The sequence below is a fragment of the Tachypleus tridentatus genome, chromosome 12, assembly GCF_004210375.1.
Source record: "Tachypleus tridentatus isolate NWPU-2018 chromosome 12, ASM421037v1, whole genome shotgun sequence".
Taxonomy (NCBI): domain Eukaryota; kingdom Metazoa; phylum Arthropoda; class Merostomata; order Xiphosura; family Limulidae; genus Tachypleus; species Tachypleus tridentatus.
In genome coordinates, this window is record NC_134836.1 from 131,636,846 (window position 1) to 131,654,796 (window position 17,951).

Sequence of the window (17,951 nt, forward strand, 5' to 3'; positions counted from 1 at the left end):
TTTATGTAAATTAGTAAGTTACTTACAGAATTTCGATTATGGGATACTGTATTTGAACCCTTTGTCTGATTTGAAAGAAGGATTTTTTTTTTCTTTTGTCCTATGAGAACACAAAATCATTTCTCCCCAGTCACAACAACTAATCAAGTGTGGGTGACACAGTAGAATGGAAGAAGTTACATGGAAGGGCCACGTTCTGAGATCATGACACAGTAGAATGGAATAAGTTACATGGAAGGACCACTTTCTGAGATAATGACACAGTAGAATGGAAGAAGTTACATGGAAGGACCACATTCTGAGATCATGACAGTAGAATGTAATAAGTTACATGAAAGGACCACTTTCTGAGATCATGACAGTAGAATGTAATAAGTTACATGGAAGGACCACGTTCTGAGATCATGACAGTAGAATGTAATAAGTTACATGGAAGGACCACGTTCTGAGATCATGACAGTAGAATGGAAGAAGTTACATGGAAGGACCACATTCTGAGATCATGACAGTAGAATGTAATAAGTTACATGGAAGGACCACATTCTGAGATCATGACAGTAGAATGGAAGAAGTTACATGGAAGGACCACTTTCTGAGATCATGACATAGTAGAATGGAAGAAGTTACATGGAAGGACCACATTCTGAGATCATGACAGTAGAATGTAATAAGTTACATGGAAGGACCACATTCTGAGATCATGACAGTAGAATGGAAGAAGTTACATGGAAGGACCACTTTCTGAGATCATGACAGTAGAATGTAATAAGTTACATGGAAGGACCACTTTCTGAGATCATGACAGTAGAATGTAATAAGTTACATGGAAGGACCACATTCTTAGATCATGACAGTAGAATGTAATAAGTTACATGGAAGGACCACATTCTGAGATCATGACAGTAGAATAGAAGAAGTTACATGGAAGGACCACTTTCTGAGATCATGACAGTAGAATAGAAGAAGTTACATGGAAGGACCACTTTCTGAGATCATGACATAGTAGAATGGAAGAAGTTACATGGAAGGACCACATTCTGATATCATGACAGTAGAATGTAATAAGTTACATGGAAGGACCACATTCTGAGATCATGACAGTAGAATGGAAGAAGTTACATGGAAGGACCACTTTCTGAGATCATGACAGTAGAATGGAAGAAGTTACATGGAAGGACCACATTCTGATATCATGACAGTAGAATGGAAGAAGTTACATGGAAGGACCACTTTCTGAGATCATGACATAGTAGAATGGAAGAAGTTACATGGAAGGACCACTTTCTGAGATCATGACATAGTAGAATGGAAGAAGTTACATGGAAGGACCACATTCTGAGATCATGACAGTAGAATGTAATAAGTTACATGGAAGGACCACATTCTGAGATCATGACAGTAGAATGTAATAAGTTACATGAAAGGACCACTTTCTGAGATCATGACAGTAGAATGTAATAAGTTACATGGAAGGACCACTTTCTGAGATCATGACAGTAGAATGGAAGAAGTTACATGGAAGGACCACATTCTTAGATCATGACAGTAGAATGTAATAAGTTACATGGAAGAACCACTTTCTGAGATCATGACAGTAGAATGTAATAAGTTACATGGAAGGACCACATTCTGAGATCATGACAGTAGAATAGAAGAAGTTACATGGAAGGACCACTTTCTGAGATCATGACATAGTAGAATGGAAGAAGTTACATGGAAGGACCACTTTCTGAGATCATGACATAGTAGAATGGAAGAACCACATTCTGAGATCATGACAGTAGAATGTAATAAGTTACATGGAAGGACCACTTTCTGAGATCATGACAGTAGAATGTAATAAGTTACATGGAAGGACCACATTCTGAGATCATGACAGTAGAATGGAAGAAGTTACATGGAAGGACCACTTTCTGAGATCATGACATAGTAGAATGGAAGAAGTTACATGGAAGGACCACATTCTGAGATCATGACAGTAGAATGTAATAAGTTACATGGAAGGACCACTTTCTGAGATCATGACATAGTACAATGGAAGAAGTTACATGGAAGGACCACATTCTGAGATCATGACAGTAGAATGTAATAAATTACATGGAAGGACCACATTCTGAGATCATGACAGTAGAATGGAAGAAGTTACTTGGAAGGACCACTTTCTGAGATCATGACATAGTAGAATGGAAGAAGTTACTTGGAAGGACCACGTTCTGAGATCGTGACACAGTAGAATGGAAGAAGTTACAGTTATAGCGGGAAATTAATTTAAAAATGTGATAAAAAAAACATTTCTCTTGTTTCAAACCTTTCACTGGTAATGGTAAGATCTATGTTTACATTTTTCTTTCTCAAGTCTGAGAGGCTGATAGGTGGACAGATGGGTGAACAGCATGCTTCTGTTACGTGAACAGCCCTACATGGCCAGGTGGGTTTAGGCGTTCGACTCATAATGTGAGGGTCCCGGGTTCGAATCGCCGTCACACCAAACATGCCCGCCCTTTCAGCTATGGAGGCGCTATAATGTTATGGTCAATCCCACTATTTATTGGTAAAAGAACAGTCCAAGAGTTGGCGATGGGTGGTGATGACTTCCCTCTTGTTTTTCCCTGCTAAATTTGGGACGGACAGCGCTTGTGTAGTTTTGCACGAAATTTAAAACAAACAACGTAATCTTATTTCACGTTGGTTTGATTTTTAAATTTTCTGTTACGCGTTTAATGCTCGACATTAATGTTGTCTATAGTTAATTTGGTTTACTTTTCATGTTTCGTTAAGTTTGAATTATTACCTTTAATTTATTCTATTCAGTATTGTGTATTAAACATGCGGAAACGTGAAAGCCACATTTGCAGCCTAAGGTACAAGTTAAATTACATAGATGGCAGCACCATTAATTCTCACCTGAAAGAAAGTAAGTTTTTTTCTACGCCGTTTGTCTAGCGCAAGACTACACAGTTGGCTGAGTTCTGTCCACCACAGGGATTGAACTATGGATTATAGCGTTGTAAGTAAGTAAACTCACCGTCGACTCCAGGAAAGACTTGTTTCTACGTAAACATAGATACTCAATCATACGTATAATTTATTATTTATGACTCCAATGATTACCAACTTATTTAATATGAAGAACTGAAAAAATATTTAAAATAAAATTAGAATTTCTCTTTTTATTAAAAACATTTAAAGAGTAAAATTTACACTGTATGACTAAATAACAAATCGGGAAATCGCACACGTTATTAATAATTCCATTCATTATTATGAAATTAAAACGTTTTGATTCAAACGAAATGCTAGGTAAATCTAATCTTATATCCGTAACGAGTTACTAGGTTTTACAGATATATAGTTTGTTTGCTTGATTCCAGAAATTCGCTAATCGGAGAGATATCTGTATTCATAATTTTAGTTTGACAGACTTAAATTGAAACAACTAGTCAACAGTGCCTTCCGCCGACTCTTTTGGCTACTCTTGTATGATTGAATAGTGGGTTAAGGCGTTCGACTCGTAATCTGACGGTCGCGGGTTCGAATCCCCGTCGCATCAAACATGCTCGCCCTCTCAGCAATGGGGACGTATAATGTGACGGTCAATCCCACTATTAGTTGGTAAAAGAGTTGGCGGTGGGTCATGATGATTAGCTGCCTTCCCTCTAGTCTTACACTGCTAAATCAAGGATGGCCAGCGCATATAGCCCTCGAGTAGCTTTGCTGTTGTTGATGTTGTTTTGGAATTTCGCACAAAGCTACTCGAGGGCTATCTGTGCTAGCCGTCCCTAATTTAGCAGTGTAAGACTAGAGGAAGGCAGCTAGTCATCACCACCCACCACCAACTCTTGGGCTACTCTTGTACCATCGAATAGTGGGATTGACCGTCACTTAATAACGCCCCCACGGCTGGGAGGGCGAGCATGTTTAGCGCGACGCGGGCGCGAACCCGCGACCCTCGGATTACGAGTCGCGCGCCTTACGCGCTTGGCCATGCCAGGCCTAGTAGCTTTGCGCGAAATTCCAAAACAAACAACCCCTATAGTGCACCCTCAAATCTCAAAATTCGGAGCGTATTGTTTTTAAATGCGGTAACCGGCCACAAATATTATATCCAGAATCCGACTCGTTAACCGATGGTCACACTCGTTCCGATGTGGTCTTGATGCATGGGCACGCGCAGAAATTTTTCCAATGAAGGAAGGGAAGCAAAGTAATGTGAAATTGTGAAGTGATTTAAAAAAATACCCCGTACACATATACTGAATGAATCAAGATAATTGTTTCTAATTTTCCAGGGAAACAAGTGCCTCTCCTGCCCACCCCTTCCCTACGGACGCCTACGTTTGTAAATCAGTAAATTGTTTAAATAACGTGTTTTATACGCTATGATACTATTAGGGTGTGGTATTCATACACTAGCACATTATGTAGAAGTGTAATCGATATATTAACGCGTTATATGAGGCACACCTCTTCCTTACTTTAATACGATAACCACAATTATGTTATTCTTAAGTAAACGATATACTTTAGAGGAGACGTTTGTCAGAAATCAATTATTAAAACACACACAGATTTGCAAACAAGCACAAAATCCACATATTTACATGTGTAATATGGTGTAATTATTTGATATGTTCAAGTTATTACTGAAGTTCCATATATGCAAAGATAAAATAATAAAATAATTGTCTAAAATACAAAAAAAGCAACAGTTCCTCCGACTTTCAAAGGGGTGTGATAGTAGGTTACTTTTAGCAAGATTCACTATGACATACAGTTTTTTGGCTGGCTGTTCAAAAGTATGTGTCGTCAAAATTTATCCACGAAAGCAAACGAAAGGGTTTGGTTTGGATTTCGCACGAAGCTACTCGAAGGCTATCTGCGCTTGCCGTCCCTAATTTAGCAGTGTAAGAGTAGAAGGAAAGTAGCTAGTCATCACCACCCACCGCCAACTCTTGGGCTACTCCTTTACCAACGAATAGGGAGATTGACCGTAACATTATAGCGTCTCAACGGTTGAAAGGGCAAGGATGTTTGGTGTGATGGGGATTCGAACCCGCAACCCTTGGATTATGAGTCGACTGCCTTAAAGACCTGGCTATGCCGACCCCTCACCAGGGGTTAATTATATATACTAGTTTGATGTAACTTTGAAACAAACCGGATGCAAGTACAAAAGTACAACCTTAGTGGTAATTAGAAGACAAAAATGGTCCTAAAAAAACAAAAAACACTTGATTCCTGTTGGCAGATAAAAGGGAATTTTGAGTTTTGAGAGATAACAGCTCGATTACAACACTTAAATATCAATTTATAATGTCATAAAAAAAACATTGTGGTGTTTCTGTCTTTGTCTCCCGCTGGGACAGTGGTAAGTCTTCGGATTTACAACACTAAAATCAGGGGATCGATTATCCTTGATGGGCACGGCAGATAGCCCGATGTGGGTTTGCTATTAACACTTTTCTTGTGTAACAGAACTAATAGGTCCTAGGCCTTTTTCATACATTGGACTGGTCTTGTACGACTCATTTTCCATCACATTCCGCAGACATAATCTGTGAACCAAATTAAGAACAAATCGTCACCTTCTGGCATCTTGTGAAGTATCGATTTTACAATATTAGAAAAGAGAAGACAGTGTATGAAATATAACTACAAATAGTCTGTTATATATATCTGCTTGTTTAATTATTTTGTTAATGTCGGGTTTATTCTTTGTATGCTTGTTTGTTTTGATGCTACTAAGCACTTAATCTTAACGCTTCAGTACTAAGCAAAATCGCCCTTTCAGCCGTGGGGCGTTATAAATTACGGTCAATCCCACTATTCGTTGGTAAAGAGTAGCCCAAGAGTTGACGGTAGGTAGTGATGACTAGCTGCCTTCCCTCTAGTCTTACAATGCTAAATTAGGGACGGCTAGCGCAAATAGCCCTCTAGTAGCTTTGCGCGATATTCAAAAACAGACTAAGCTAAATTAAATCAACGAAAGATCTATTTTAGAAAGGATTATTATAATAATGACCCAGTAAAATAAGAAAATTTACAATAAAAGGATCGTAGAACATATATTAGAAGTTCAAAAATAAAACCGAATCTCTCTATTATTTTACATTTATTAAGTATTTTATAGACAAGAGATGTATTATGATATTACTAAGCGTTCATATTTTTCTGTGTGTTTTCACGAGTTTTCACTTCGGTGCTTCATTCTAGTGTCTAATTTCTGAATATGCAGATTTCTGAAAAGTGAGGGTTAACCACAGAATTATAGAAAGATGTTTATATAAAATAATTTGTTTGCGTCAGTTGCTCGTAGGACCTTGTATTTTTTACCTTATTAGTAATAACTTGGAGTCACATAAAAGAAATATGAACAAAATATCCAGAATTTTGCCACTGTTTAGATCACTATATATATTTACGGAGAAAACGTGCGGTGTCTCCCTAACTATTTTGATCAGATTTTAACACTTGTCTTGAATGCTCTTACAGATTTAAACAATGCATTATTCAGTAAGTAGGCTGAAGACACAAAGTGATTTTAGGGTTAACGAGTAACACATGTATACGTATATCAATATTTGCAAAAAGGATATTTTAACGCACTTTTTTATGTGGAACTGGTAAAAATGTTTTTGTTTTTAAATCAGAAGTGTAGGTTTTTATGTTATTTAAATAAAGTATACATCTCTTTTATGTTTGGACAATACGGTCAAAGAGGACATTCAAAATACGGGTTTCACAAGGATGACGTCATGCACATGCGCAGTTCCAGCCTAGTTCCACACTAATTGATTTAGTGTTCCAATTACATATCACATGGTACGTTTAACTACGACATGTAAACAAGGCTGTGAGTGTCCGTAGTGTGATGTCACCAAGTTAACCTAGCACGAGCTTGTGACCTACGGGCATCTTTGAGAAAAGGTTACAAGAGTACTTACAGTATTTCTAACAGAATAGCCCTAGACTAGAAATACTGCAGATACTCACGTCGTCTTTAAAACCATATTAGTGGTGTTCGCTAGGCCTGGCACTTTGTTTTATTGCCTATTTACCCTGCTATCACTTATCGATACGTTATAAAGAGAGCTCTTCACATCGGTCACCTACCCTGTAACTCAGATATGTAATGGTTTTATTGTGTGAAATAATTTACAGTCACTCAGCCTTAACGTAACAAACGAAAGTTTCTCCTCTTGTGGTCCAGATGTGAAAGATGTTTGTTTGAAAAAAAATCACAAGAAAACACTAACTTTAACAGAAGTACTCGTTTTCTAATAACATTTCTAAATGTATATGCAATACTTAAGAATGGGTTACATAACACTTAATACATGTGTAATACTGTTTATAACACGAAATAAAATTAAAACAAAGTGTAAAACATGAATAAACTCCCTTTTGGCTAAACACCTAAACTAGTTAATATTAATTACATTATTTAAATAATAATACGTTCTCTAAGTTCTATAATTAAATCGGTTATTTTACCATCAACGTTGTTTGTCAAGTTTTACACATATTCATTCTTTTAATTTTTTTTTTTTTTTACATTTTAGATTTTTAGCTACGAAATAAACGACTTTTCTCAAAACATGCAAGTAATTTCTATTTGGCATGTGTCCCTTGGTGAATCAGTGTTTTTTTTTTAATTTCGCACAAAGCAACACGTGGGCTATCGGCGCTAGCCGTCTCTAATTTAGCAGTGTGAGACGAGAGGGAAGGCAGCTAGTCAACACCACCCACCGCCAACTGTTGGGCTACTCTTTCACCAACGAATAGTGGGATTGACCGACACATTATAACGCCCCCACGGCTGAAAGGGCGAGCATGTTTGATGCGACGGGAATTCGAACCCGCGACCCTCGGATTACGAGTCGAACGCCTTAACACACCTGGCCATGCCGGGCCGTAAATCAGTGGTAAGTTTATGAAGTTGCATTGCTAAAATCCGGGTGTTCGATTCCCCATAATGGACAAACAGCAAACAGTTCATTATGTAGTTTTGTGCTGAGAAAATAGCAAGCACCTTACAATGTCTTGATTACTTATTTGAAGATTTCAAAACCACGTTTTTATGCTGTTGTATTTTATGACTAAAACATCAAAGTTTCAGAGCTTGATTTTCTACTATTGTAATTCTTTTTTCTCTCTCGTTTTTTAATATATTTAGGCTTTCAAAACATAAATATTCCGATTTAAGTTATCTTGCTAAGTTCTTCAATTTATATGAGCAGTAACATGCACTCATGCCTCTCTCTATGGTTTGTATTTTTATTTTTCACCAGGTAATAAATAAGTTTAAATGTTATACAAATAATTTTAAATTATATGCAAATATGAATACTAAGACTTGCCCTCCACGACTGTGTCTGAAGAACTCCATCTGGTTGACATGACAACTCACATTGTGAAACACTTAGGTTTCTTTTACCTGTGACTTAAAGCGAATTATACACATAGTAATTATTAATACAAACTTGTCCTAACGTTTGTTCGAAGTTGCGTCAGGTTTCACTGGAATTTTTTGGCTTATCATACAGATTAAATGTACACGGTTCTTGGAAAAGATGTTCTTTATGTTTGTTCTTGAACGCAAAGCTAGAATTATAAGCGTTCGTACTCAACGCTAGACTGTACGTCAAAAACTCAGATCTCTAAATGTATCAGTGCCGTGATATTCTTCCGCGTTCAAGAAATTACGTTTCTAAGTGCTATTATCACACTAACCTTCCGCACTGTCAACAAGTTCATGAGTATTTAACTAGATTTTTGTGTGTATGTGTGTGCAAACAGACCAAAGTTGTTAAAGTTATCAGGTTATGAATTGAAACAAAAATATCGAGGATATGTCAATGCCACAGTTGTAAGTTGCGAAGTTAATAGGTGATGTCAAGAGATGACATATAAATATTAAACACGTACAAATAAGTCGCTGTGAAGAGGTCAAGGTCACATACGTTATTTTATCAAGGTTCATATTAGAGTTTAAAGGTCATCGTATTATTTGTTAATGATAGACACGTGACCACACTTCAACAGAGTGTCATTGTTTGTTATACTGTAAAGCATATGAAATATATAATTGTTACTTACCTCTGTTATTGTTGTTAGCCTGTCCCCCAGTGAAACAGCGACACGTTTATGGACTCACAACACTAAAATCCGGGTTCGATTCCTTGCTGTGGACACAGCAACAGCAGATAAGCCAATGTAACTTTGCTGTGAAACACCCAACAAATAAATCTTCTGAAATTATGAAGACGTTTCTTATTAAAACGAACGAATATCTTGTTGACTGTGTCTTTACTCAAAGTCAAAATTAGCATTTTAACTCTGTTCGTAGACAGTAAAACACACGAATCAGATAAGTCTTCTGTTTGGTGTTCGTGATCCTTGGATGGTTATCTGGTTTCCGAACTGGACTCATAGAAAATATATAAGTTTAGAATATAAGTGAACTCATTGATAACGCGGATGACAGTATACTCTAATTGCTGTAATAACCAGTTACATAAATTGACTGATGTGTTGTTACTATCAGTTAGGCTTAAGATGAATTAAGTCGATGTGCACTAACAGGTTGACAGTTATTACTGAAAAAAAAGGGAGACTGGGAAGAACGAATGACAGAATTCAAAACACGTTACTGGCTGCACGTGAAAGAGGTACAGTATTCAAAGCACGTCATCAATCTCGTGATTATTGCCAGATTAATGAAACATAAAACGCGCATGCGCACAGCAGGAGTTTTAATACAAGAATCGAGATTGTTAAACGTGACACTCAGTACACGAATATTAATCTGTGTATAAAGAATTTGAACAATGATAACACGGTATCCAGGCGCGTGAACAATCATGACACGGTTTAGAAGAAACGAACTGTTTAGTACACGAACTGTTAGTGTACGATATTCGTATGAAGTGAAGAGTTCCAATGCGTTTTGAAGGGATATGAACATGCAGCATAAATAAACCCATTAATCTTATGTCAAAATAAAACGTTATATTGTTCTTTGTCATGGCTTTTCTTCGTCAAATGACCAGTTTCTTACTAAAACAAGATATCTCAATAACCATTAAAACGTATATTTTTAAACAAGTAGGCTAAGCTGACCTATTTTTTAAATAACAATATTATTTTGCTTATCGTTTAGATGACTGGTGTTTCCACTTTTACTTCTCGGATATATATCATAAATTTTCGTGCATTAGAAACTCAAGTAATTAGGTCAATGTCTACCACACGAATAAGTTGTGATTTTACGTTCGTGTGAGATCAAAGGTTAAACACAAGTTTTGTGAAATTGGATAACGGCTAAGCACCTACAAGTATAGTCTTCATTTAACTTTGCTCCACGTTTAGCCAAGTTCAGTAGGGTCAAGGTCTCGTGCTCTTCAAAATTGACGTAATGTCGCCGACAAGTCTGTCGCTGTGGCTCATTAAAACTTAATATCTTCCCCTCCACAAACACACGCGTTCTCCCCTCACTGCTAAGAACAGTTCGACATTGTCTCTCAGGATCACCGTTTCTCGCAGTTCTCGTGCCTTGCACAAGCTATATCACGTGAAAATGTTGTAAATCTCGATTTCTAACTTGTATTTTTATTTTAGCCTTCAGTTGTTGGTGGTTTTGTCGTTTTTTTCTCAAGTTTAAGGAATTACTGTAAAATCACGTGTCTTCTGCTACTTGCTCGTGTAGCCCTCTAATTACCATTTCTACTTTGTTTTTTGCACCTTTTACTACCGGTAGGTTCAACAAATTCCATCATATTATTTTTGCCTGTTACAAAACACAGTGTAAAAAAAAAAGATAGATAAATAACACTTGATAAAATCGTTCATTATTATTTGAGCAATATTTCTGGAAACATGTAAGGAATTAGTGTGGTTAACTCCTGTGTTGTTTATATTTTCATGTGATTCTTGTATTATCTGTAATGTTAACAATGTTATAGATGCTGTGTGATATTTATTAGTAATTCCAGGATAATTACGCATATATAACGAGACGAGTAAAGCGGGCTCACGTGTGCGCGTGTTTGTTTGGAGTTACCTTTCACATCAGGGTTCCCAACTTTTGGCACTCGCGACCCCTTACCTAAAGTTTGAAACCCATGTGACCCCTACTTAGGGCTTACTATCAGCAGCTTAATTTTTCTTTTATTTTCTGTGAAGGAGAGGAAAAGAAACATCTAAAAAAATATATAAAAATTCTGTAATTATTTATCAGCAAATTAAATCACATTGGTCCAACCTGAATTCACAAAAAGAACATATATTTCTTAAAATAATGTTAACATAGGTTTGAACAGCTATCCAACCCAGCTAGTGAGATGCCTGATGTTGCATTTCAGCAACAAGCTTTGAAATTCGTGGCCGAGCGTTTGTTAGAGCCAGTCTCATGTCATCTCCAACCACCAATCTGTTCCTATTCTTTGTTTTATATTGACAAGAGTGGAAAATCCTGCCTCACACAAGTAGGTAGAAGCAAATGGAACAAGGACACGTAAAGCTATCATGCTGACTTTGGAATATGACTGATACATAGCGCACCAGAACTGAGTCACGGATTTCACCTTAAAGAGATCACGAGCTGAAGCGTCGTTCCTTAGATCCAGAAATTCATCTTGGATTTCATCTGGGATGCTGGATACATCAAGTTCAGTACAAAATGGGTTCCTTACCAGGGCCTCCTGTTCCTGTGATAGCTCAGAGAAGTAACACTCGACTTCCTTTTCTAGAGACTGAAGATGTTCGGTAATCTCATCCTTGAGGAACTGATCCAGTTGAATCTGAGACTCATCCGTCACTCCACAAAGTTTTTCAAACATAGCGATGTTTCCAAGATTGGTTTTCCGATGCCAGTTCTGCAGTTTGGAAACAAAGGCCTGAAGACTATCTTGAAAAAGGAGAACATGTGTTTCCCTTCCTTGAAGCTTCAAATTGAGCTTGTTCAGCTGGTCAAAAATGTCGGCTAGGTACGCAACCCCCATGCTTCATCTTCGAAGTGAGCTACAAGATCTTTCCTTTCTTGAGTCTCCAGGAATAGCTTTATTTCATCTTTCATTTCAAAGACACGATTAATAACGTTTCCTTTCGACAACCAATGTACTGCTGTGTAGAAGAGAAGGACTTCGTGGTCAGCATTCATGTCTTTGCATAGTTCTTTGAATAGGCGAGTGTTGAGTGCTTGAGTCTTCACATAATTTACAATTTTGATTGCAGGTTCAAGCACTTCCTGCAGAGAGGCAGGGAGAGTCTTACTGGTGAGAGCATATCGGTGAATCATGCAGTGGATGCCCTTTGCTTGAGATGCTGGTTTCTTCACTCTCGACTGGAATCCTGATTTCGATCTCAGCATAGCCAGTGCCCCATCCGTACAAACCCCACACACGTTTTCCCATTGAAGATCTTCGTCTTGAAAAAAAGTTGAAACTTTATCCATGACATCATCAGCTTTTGTTGTGGTTTCAAGTGCACTGCAGAATAAGAATTCGTCTTTGATGCCACCTGAATTAATGTATCTCACGAAGACTAGCAACTGAGAACATGAACTTACATCTGTTGACTCGTCGAGCTGAAAGGAGAACAAAGAGGAACCCTTGATTTCAGTCAAAACCTGTTCCTTCACATCCATAGACATTTTAGAAATGCGCCTCTGTATAGTATTATTTGACAGGGATACTTGCTGCATCTTCTTTGCACTGGCTTCTCCAAGAATAATATTTACTGCTTTCATCATGCAGGGTTTAAGAAGTGTTTCTTCAATCGTGTGAGGCTTTTTTTGTTTAGCAATTTCGAATGCAATCTCATATGAAGCTTCCACTACGGCTGCACTCTGCTGCTGAAACGACCCACTTCTATCGATTCTTTGGCTTTTAAGAGACCGTTCATGCCGTTTGAAGAAATCCAAACCCTTCTTTGGGTGTTCTGGATGTTTCGTCTCGAGATGACGCTTGAGTTTTGATGGGTTCATTGACTCTGCACTCAGGACAGCATGGCACAAAACACACTGTGGTTTCTCGATGCCGTCGTTGGCGAGCACAGTGGTAAAGCCAATGTTGAGGTAGCATTCTGAGTATCTGCGCCGTTTAGCCATGGACACAACTCACCTCTACTGCTTACTTATCTCCTTGTTAAAATAAAATAAAAATGTTGAATAATGAACGCTTTGGCAACTGTAGATCTTACACTGACTACTTGTGGGGGGTGCAGGTAGAATAATGATGGGGTAAGTATTGGGAGGGAAGGGGGCGTGGCCAGTCGCGCGATTCGTCATCCACCAATCAGCAACGGACATATGACTCACGTGTCGACAGCGAGCACACACACACTTAATCACAGCTAAACAGACACACAAGCATACGTACATGCGCATGCACTCACATACTCGCTACTCACTAGTACATACATACATACAGTTGCAGACACATACACATTCACACAGGCACATTCACTCACAGGCACGCATACATACACCCATAATATCACCTAATGACATTGAACTAACGTAGCACACGTTTTGCTTTGCAACGAAACAAAAAAAAAAATAAGAGCATGAAAATGTAATTGATGAAATAAAATTAATGTTATCCCAAGCTACTTCTAATAAGGCTACGCGACTACCCTGCCAAGGCTTCGCGACCCACCGGTTGGGAACTCCTGTTTTACATCATTCAGAGATGTACCCGCGTTCTTAAACAGGTAGTGTGTTTGTGTGGTAGATTTCGTGATACGTATAAATTCTTCAGAAAAGGGCACGAGATTTTAAGTAGTTGGCGCGCAGGCGCGTTCGCGTGCACATGCAATACTATATAGAACAAGTAAGCAGGTAAAATGTTTTATAATATTCACAAACAAATCAACCATAGAGTGTACATAAACAATATTTAGCAACAATATTCCAGTGTATATGTGAAATAAGAAACCGGGTAACTTGTCTCAATTGCGTACCTCTGTGCAATGAAATACATTTATCTTCTACGAAACCATAATGATGAAATTCTTTTAAATACTGATCATATTGTCTATTATATTGCTGTTGTTTTAATAATAAACAAAATTAAATATATTCTCTAAACATTAGACACTATACTGTCTGTTGTTACGTATTACAATTTCAAATAGCCTAAACCTGAGTTACACTGTAATTTAGACTTAGAAGTTGGATAAAGGTAGATATATAACTCGTTCATGACACCAACAAGATTTGTACGTACGGTTTTCTTTTTAGCATAGATATATTTTATTATATAAGTACAAACAGTTATACAATTTAGAATAACGGTTATTACAAATAATGATCAATGTACAAACGTTTTACAAACTTACAAACTTCTTTCCGATCTGGAACTTTCTTGATGTCTTATCGAGGGTTCACGATGAGCGAGTTAATTTCGGGTTGATGGAGTACAATTCGCTTAACAGCGAGCTAGCTAGCTCTGTGTTCTTCGCTGATCACACGTCGAGTTTTCCACCGATGAAGGTATGTAATGCTTTTGTAAAATATTAATGTCTGATGTGAATCCACTGAAGTTTAAGTGGCCTGAAATGCTCTATAAACATTTATGACCAAATATCTTAATTTTTCCCGGTTAATAAGTTTATCACACTTAAGCTTCCGAGGTTTATATTATACCAACTGCAGCAACCAACAATATACACTGTCTTTTGGCGCGTCACGTTAGTTACATTTATAGGCGTAAGGAGAGTTTCCAGAAGTTTCAGCCTGCACGACAATATAGACGATACACTAATATTTACCTACACATATATTGTTGATTGTTACACTCGAGAATCTTTTACAAGCTTTACTGAATAGGCTGGAATTTCGCAATACAGATTTAACACTATAAGGTATGTAGATTTCTAAGTAGAAATTTGACTTAAACAAACGTCGATATTAAAATAGATATATAATATTAAATCCGTCACACTATAAAGAACAATTAATCACATAACGTTATTGTACCGACGACAACAGAAAATATAACATTCGTATAGCATCCGTGGCAGCATAAAACATACATAACAACTCCGAAGCAAAATGGCCACACTATACTTACCAATAGCACAGTACTTACAGTTTTCGCAAAATAATTAAAACAGTATTTGTGGATACCAGGTATCCAAACAGAATTATTGATGTAAACTCGTTTGTAATACAAGTTGAGCAAAACTCATAAAACATCGTGTTAGTAAGGCTATAAAATGTCTTCTTTCAGAATACTAGTTTATATAACAATGTAATAGGAAAGAACAATAGATAAATGAAATGTTTCGATATATACCTACAATAAGTGGATAACAATGTTATAGTACGTATACAAATAGTGTCTATGTACAATAATTTTCATACAACAGGTGGAGAAATGTTGTTTAGGGTATTTATATAGAAAATGACCGATTGAGAATAACGGTTAACTATAATTATATAGGTTCATTGTTATTATTATTATATATAGAAAATGACCGATTGAGAAGAACGGTTAACTATAATTATATAGGTTCATTGTTATTATTATTATATAGAAAATGACCGATTGAGAGAAGAACGGTTAACTATAATTATATAGGTTCATTGTTATTATTATTATATAGAAAATGACCGATCGAGAAGAACGGTTTACTATAATTATATAGGTTCATTGTTATTATTATTATATAGAAAATGACCGATCGAGAGAAGAACGGTTTACTATAATTATATAGGTTCATTGTTATTATTATTATATAGAAAATGACCGATCGAGAAGAACGGACTATAATTATATAGGTTCATTACTATTATTAATATATAGAAAATGACCGATTGAGAAGGACGGTTTACTATAATATAGGTTCATTGTTATTATTAAAATGAAAAATGACCGATTGAGAAGAACGGTTTACTATAATTATATAGGTTCATTGTTATTATTATTATATAGAAAATGACCGATTGAGAAGAACGGTTTACTATAATTATATAGATTCATTGTTATTATTATTATACAGTCTTACAAAAATAAATCATTTACAGTTACACTTGGGTTTCGTTCATGACGACAAGCACGTGAAGCAGCGGAAACGAAACGTCACAGAACTGGGTGGCATACAACGACGTTATCGCAGGGCGAACATGTGTTTATGGTAGTAAGAATCAGGATATGCGGTCGTCCAATTTTAACTGTCAACCATCACCCACCACTGAGGATTTTATTGTCACTTTTGTAACGAACCAATACCTTAAACTATTGGAATATTTTTTGTGTGATTTTAAACATGTTCACAAGGTGCTCACGAAGTCCAAAACAAACAACTCCAGCACAGAAAAAGATCCGTGTTTATACATAACAAATTTTAAAATACAGAGAAACGATATATAACAAAACATTACTGTTGTATATGTAAAACGGATCTTTTCGGTTGAGAAAGTTTTTACTTAGAGGAGTGAACAACGTTTCGACCTTCTTCGGTCATCGTCAGTTCACAAAGAAGGAAGAAGGTAACTGACCGGAAACTGACCACATGTTTGAAAGGGTTGTGTAACTGAGTGTCGGATGTAGAGTGCTTAGATGTTTGAATATATAACTTTATATCATTTATTTTATTATATTATTTTAAATATAGGTATAAAGGTGTTCCTTTATATTGGTTTATTTTGGGTTTAAGTTGTTGTATAAGTAGGCTTCTTTTTTTTTGCGTTTGTTTATGTTTGTTTCTTTATTTAGTATTTGAGTGTTTTATTATTGTATGTTGTGTTTATTTGATTTGCAGTGTTCGAAAACGTGTGAAGGTGACTTTTATGTTCTTTGAATCTGGTTTCCATTTTCTACTTGTTTCTCAATATAGAAGTCGTGGCAGTTATCACATTGTATTTTATAAATAATGTTGGTGTGGTGTTTGTCAGTGTAGTTTTACATAGTATAGACCTCAGTTGCCTGGTTTTTTTTGAATAAATTTGGTATTAACTGGAATGTCATATTTTGTTACTAGTTTTGCCAAATGTTGGTTATTTTTTCTCCTTGTGTCGGGAACATATGGTCTGCAGCAGTATATATGGTTTCGTGATTTTTTGATTCGTGAGCTGTATTTACTTTAGTTGGTTGATTTTGCTTTCTGTCTGGGTGTGTGCATATAATGTTTTCTACGGTTTGTGGAGGCTTTGTGATGTGATGAAGTATTGTTTTATTTTGTCTAATTCATCGTTAATTTTATCTGGTGAGCACAATTTTATGGCTGTGTTTATTTGGTTTCTTAGTATGTTGAGTTTTGTTTTGTTTCATGTGCTGAGTCCCAAGAGATGTATAGTCAGTATGGGTGATTTTTTCGGTGGATTTCTGTTTTGTGTGTCGGTTCTAAAATGTTCTCAATCCAAACGAGCCGTTTTTACATATATATTTTTTTCCAGTTTGGGTTTTCTCAACATCACTAATTATATAGTATACATAAACAACAGTTAACTAAACATTACTGTAGTATACATAAACAACAGTTAACTAAACATCACTGTAGTATACATAAACAAAAACGGTTAATAAACATCACTGTAGTAATACATAAAACAGTTAGTTAACTAAACATCACTGTAGTATACATAAACATCAGTTAACTAAAACATCACTATAGGTATACATAAACAACAGTTCCACTAAACATTACTGTAGTGATACATAAACAACAGTTAACTAAACATCACTATAGTATACATAAACAACAGTTAACTAAACATCACTATAGTATACATAAACAACAGTTAACTAAACATCACTGTAGTATACATAAACAACAGTTAACTAAACATCACTATAGTATACATAAACAACAGTTAACTAAACATTACTGCCAGTATATATGGTTAGTAGTAAAATAAACAGTTAACTAAACACTGTAGTATACATAAATAATAGTTAGCATAAACATTACTACATGGTATAGACATAAACAACAGTTAACTAAAC

General features: G+C 36.3%; 1 long non-coding RNA gene across 1 annotated transcript in view; it reads right to left on the bottom strand.

Annotated features, from left to right (window-relative positions):
* LOC143234721 (uncharacterized) overlaps positions 1–9,165 on the bottom strand; it is an 81,762-nt gene extending 72,597 nt beyond the window's left edge. The window contains exon 1 of the long non-coding RNA XR_013018776.1: positions 9,100–9,165. This is a non-coding gene — a long non-coding RNA (uncharacterized LOC143234721). The remainder of the gene's footprint in view (positions 1–9,099) is intronic.
* Positions 9,166–17,951: the final 8,786 nt, after the last annotated feature.